Source organism: Vicugna pacos, chromosome 1 (assembly GCF_048564905.1).
Source record: "Vicugna pacos chromosome 1, VicPac4, whole genome shotgun sequence".
Lineage (NCBI taxonomy): Eukaryota > Metazoa > Chordata > Mammalia > Artiodactyla > Camelidae > Vicugna > Vicugna pacos.
The window spans coordinates 16651184-16656975 of NC_132987.1; positions in this window are offsets into that span (position 1 = coordinate 16651184).

Sequence of the window (5792 nt, forward strand, 5' to 3'; positions counted from 1 at the left end):
GGAAGGGGATTGAGGGTAGGAATGTGAAATGATAACTATGCACCACAGAGACAAACAAGCAGAACTAGACTTAAAAACCAAAACCTCTTTTTTTGAGCTGCCAAAGGCCAGGTTCCTCCCAATGACCAGATGCACCAAGTATTTGCGACCTTAAGCAGTCCTTTCACTTTAGGATTTCAAAAATATTCTAGGAAATGTTTTTGTTGCTTATTTGCCATCTGGTGAGTAATGGAATTACTTCAAAGAGATAATAAGAATCTGCTTTTTATTTAATACAGGAATTGCAGAGAGCAGTAACTAAATCCTGGAAACAGGTTTCTTGCTGAGTCATTCACCCTTGCTGAAGACAAGCTTTCACTTCGCATTGAATTTTAATGTGATGCTTCCTCATGGTCCCTTCCCCCTCTCCCATCGTCAGCTAGTCAGTAATTTCTCTGTGGCTGGTGTGGCACTGCCCTCCCAGAAGTGTCAGGCAAACTCTGCTGAGACACTTTCAGGGAACCCCGTGCCTTTTCACTTCCCAGGACCCATTCACGATCTTTTCCCCAGAGGCCCACGTGTGAAAGACCTTTTTGCAAAACAAAACATGCATCTGGAAGAAAAATCCATTTGTTTTCTCTAAATGTATTAATTGTACCAAGCATGCTGATACAATTCCAGCCCAAACTTAAGCAATTTTAAGTTAGTTTATTTTACTTGCCATGAGTAAAAGTGGGATTTCATTAAGCTTTTGAAATAATAAAAATATTGGGAGTCATTGAATAATCTTATTTCAGGGAGATGAAAGTTTACAAAGATCATACTGGGTTGGATGGGAGCAGAAATCAAGTCAGGGAGAGCCATTAGAAGGCTATTTTGGTAGTCCAAGAGAGAGATTTGTCAATTAAAAAAAAAAATCAAGAATGCACTTTGCGGGGGATGGCGTGGGGGTGGATATAGTTCAGTGGTAGAGTGTGTGCTTAGCATGCACAAAGTCCTAGGTTCAATCCCCAGTACCTCCATTAAAAATAAAAAAATAAACAAGCCCCCCCCAGACAAACAAAAAAATGCACTTTGGAAAAAATTGATCACGTCCAAGTGTCTGGCTTCACTGTACTGAAGGAAAACTTGTACTGTGGAGACTGGAAGTAATGAGGTTCTCAGAGCCACTATATTCAGTATCTCATCTGAACAATCTCTGTAGCTATCACCAAGTGACAGGTGTTAGGAGCCTGAGTCATGGTGCGTAATCTTCATGGTTAGACCCTCAAACCATGGCAGTCTATATGACTTGGTCCATAAATACAAAATTTATCATTCATATGAATTACCCAACTACTCGCTACTAGTGTGATAGGGAAGAACAAATCTGACCCCATATTGAATCTGTTCCTTTAGCTCTAACCCTGTGCTCTGTTTCCTGTGCTTAGTCATGCTGGTTTTGTACCTTTTGTAAAGGAATGTTACTTGTAGCTTGAAATATATAGGATAGCCCATTCTTAAGACTCTGACCTTTAAGGGTATAACACCTTTCTATCCATAATGCTTTTCCATCCATCCATCCCATCCGTACAACACTTTTCCAACACTTTATAGAGATAAAAAGTTGCAGAACAGAAAATAACATTTGTCTTGGAGGCTTACATTTACATCACTATAGGACCTACATGGACAGCTGCAAGAACAAAGGATTCTGACACCAAAAAGTTTGTAGCAACCAACCACACCCCCACCCCTTTTCAGTATAAAAGAAGCCTGAATTCTGACTTGGGTAAGATGGTTCTCTAAGACATTAGTCTCCCATCTTCTGGGTCTGCTGCGTTTCCAAATAAAGTCATTATTCCTTGCCCCAATACTTTGTCTCTCATTTTATTGGCCTGTCAGAATGAGTTTGGACTCAGTAACATTAGCAGGGCTGAATTATGACTTTCATGGGCCCTGGCATTTTGAATTTGTAGGCCTCTTCCTTCATAAAAAAAATTAACTTTGTATTTTACAACTGTGTTAGCATAAAGATAAATGTAATTCAGGCTGCATTCATTTTTTTTATTGTATTAAAATATGCATAACATACAATTTAACATTTTAACTTTACAGTTCACTGGCATTAAATACACCAGGTTTGTTTCTATATATTCATTATATTTATTTATTTTTAGTCTGATTTTTAAAGAAATTAAAATGAAAACATTTTGTGAACCTTTTAAAGTATCAGGGACCCTTGATGCCGTGTTTGCTGTGCCTAAGGGATAAGTTGATCCTGACTATGAGATGGCAATAAAGGAGAAGAAAGGGCAAAAGTGAGATGTACTTGAACTCACTTTATAGTTCACACACAAAAATGACATTCAAACCTGCCTCTCCTTTCTGCAGGGAGATATTAATCCCGGGAAGCAGTGTGTCTGAGTGGACAGAACACAGGACTCGGGCAGACTGAGATCAAGCCCTATTTTTGCCCCTTACTAGCCACGTGTCTCAGTCAGCACAGGTGGGGCTCAGATGGGCCCTGTGAGGAGCCTGGGGGTTGGGGGACCGTGCCAGCCGACTCAGAAATAGCACCAGCTCCTGGCCGAGAGGTCTGGGCAGGGCTCCAGATGAAGCCTAGGACAGTCCCCAGGAGACCAACGTGGAGAATCCAGGGTTCAGGAGAGGACATATGCAAACTCGGAAACAGAGACATATAAGCAAATGGGAGGCTGAGGGGAGAGAGGCGAATGCCAGTCAGACCGGCTGAGTGCTGCTTTTCCAGAGCCCGATTGGAGTCTCCTTGTGAGTGCTGCGGAGCCACCTGTTGCCTGAAACCCAAGATAAATAGCCGTTGCCATGTTACTGCCTGTGTCACCTCCACATTTCCTCATAAATGGGTTCTGTGTTTCCTCTACCGGACATCTCAGTTACAAGTGGACTGGAACACAGTGAGCTTTTAAAGCAGTTCTACAGGGATTTAATCATGGTAGGTTGAGACAATTCAAGGATAAGTTTAAATCAAAATGATACAGAACTGAACGAAGACATTCAACTATCATGTTCTAGATTGTTTTCCTGAACCACCTCAAACAGTATACACTGCAATTTTCTCTCCTTATCACTGAACACTATCATCCTTACCAACTAAATATCTCTGGGACCTCTGCTCTCTATCCCAAGAGCTTTGGTTCAAGCAGCCTGGTCTGCTCGCAGCTCCCCACTGGCTCTGACCTTCTCCTTGCAGCTGTCAGGGTGAAGGTTCTAAACAGAAATCATAGCATCTTATTTTCCAGCTTAAAATCTCTGAGGGCCTCTCATGGACTCAGGGCAAAAGCTAAGTTTCTTTAGTAGGTGCTGGAATCCTGCTGGTGTCTGGTCCTGTCTTCCTCTCCAGCCTCATCTGATGTCCATACTCTCCAGTCACATAAAATTACTTCCAGATCCCCAGGAAGTCTCTTAAGTTGTCTACCTCTCACCTTTTGCTCTTTCTATTTATTTCTGCCTGGAATACATTTTTCTTTGTTGTCAAACTCCTCCTGGTAAACTCCTGTCCATCTTTTAAGACCCAGATCAATGATGCGTCCTCTGGTCTACCCAGCAAGGGATTAGGATGAGGGGTGATGACTAGGTGTCAGTTCCTTGGAGGCTGAGCTCCAAAAAGGAGTGAGGCCCTGGCTATGAGTGGGGAACAAAGAAATAGACCAGCAACTGCAAGCTGGCAACTTCCCCAGTCTCCATTCTGTCTTCAGAACTGTTTTCTTTGTCAGGCATAAATTTTAATGTTTTTGAATTTGAGCATTTGTTTTTTAGTTCTCTATTTATGTTACATTCTTGGCACCTGAAGGCCTCTGGGTAAATGAATGAAGGGGCTGTGGATGGAGAGCTTGAGAGGATGCAAAAGGGAGAGGTTCCTTTTTCATCTACAAGCAGTTGGCCACATGGCGTGGACTGAGAGTCGGGAACTCTCACTCCACCTGATCCCACCCTGTGGGAGGGGCTAGACATAAGCGATCTGTAGAAGCCATCCCCACCCTTTACCTCTTCTCCCTGCTCTCTACTCTCTAAGAGTGGGAACATACCGTGAAAGTCAAGGTAAAGATCTATCTCTGTGTGGTCCTGGACTCCCCGTGTGGGCTTGTCTAACTAACAGCAAGGCCAAGAGGCAGCAGAGGGTAGAGAACTTGGACTCTAAAGTCAGACCAAGGGGTGAGGGTGTAGCTCAGTGGCAGAGTGCATTCCTGGCATGCACGAGGTCCTGAGTTCAATCCCCAGTACCTCTATTAAAAAACAGATAAATAAATAAACCTAATGACCTCCCCCCCAAACAAAAAAATAAATAAAAATACAGTCAGACCAAAATTATCTCCCCCCAAACAAACAAACAAACAGAAGTAAAAACAAAGTCAAAGCAGGTTCAAGTCTCAGTGCCTCATCTATAGAGACAGAAAGTAGATTAGTGGCTGCTTAGGGCTGTGGGGCTTTGAGCAGGTTGTTTTTCGTCTATACCTTGATCTTCTCACTGGTAAAATGGAGATAGTAATAATATCTACCTATGAAGTTCTTGTGTGGATTAGATGAATTAGCTATGTGAGGCTCTTAGCACAGTGTCAGAGTTTTTACACAGGAAGGGCTATGTAAGTGTGTGGCATTCTTGGTTTTTGAACAGTACTCTGCCTCCAGTCCACAAGAAGGAGTGTAGAACTGGGACTGGCTGGTACACATGGCCCTAGTTCTAGAGTTCCTTGTTAGTTTGACAGGAGGCTAGTTTGCTAAATTAAGCTGATGCTACCGACAGAGCCCCCTCAAGCAGGTCTGCTCCTTGCTGCCCAGACCTGAAGAGTCAGGGATGAGTGCTCACAGGCTGGCCATCTGTGCACACAAGCCTTGCCACCATCAAGTCCTGTTCCTCTCATTTTTCTGTCATCTCTGTGTCATAAAGTAAGGCTGATTACTTAACAGAGAGAGAGAGAGAAAGGGAGAGAGAAGGCAATTTGATTAGCATCCTGCTGGTGGAATCCTGTATCTTTTTCTGTATCCCAATAGTTTAGAACCAAGGCAGATGTTGGCAGAGAGCTTCCTGGGGAGCTCAGCTACACTCATGCTGCTTCTCCCTCCCTGCCAAGGCTTGACCCCTTCTGTCTTTTGTACATTTTGGTCAGCACAGGGCATGCTAGCATATCAAATTTCTTTAGTTCCAAAAAGCTATAGATTATAAGACATCTTTTATTTTAATTTGTTTATTTACATTTGTTTATTAATGGAGGTACTGGGGATTGAACCTTGGACCTTGTGCATGCTAAGCACGCACTCTACCACTGAGATGTACCCAGCCCCCAATTATAAGACATCTTTTAATCTATTAACTTGGTAATAGATATGTGGGTCAGGGGAACCCATAATGCTAAATGAACTCATACACTGACCCATCTTATTTCAGAAGCTTTAAAATGTAAAAAGAAAAAGAAAGCATCTTTTTACAATAATGATTTTTAAAAATACTCTGTCTTTCCAGTAGACTTGTGAACTTGGTGGGGTCAGGGACAGTGCATTTTTGTCCCTCTCCCCACTCCCTCCTCCCCTCAGGTCATGCCTGTTGATGCCCTGAATGAATGTTTCATTTGGAAAAATTTCCAGAGGCTCCCTTAGTTACCATGGTAACCCAAAATTGGTTTCACAGTCCTGTGTACCAAGGGGAGCCCTGCTGAGGAAAGCTGCCTGCTGACCCAGACTCTGAACCATGATGTAAATGCAGGCCTTCCTTCCCGGGCAGGGAAACAAAACGCTTGCCATGAAAAACTCTGGGATACTCTCGCTAATATAAAACAATTTATTTAAAATAAATCTGT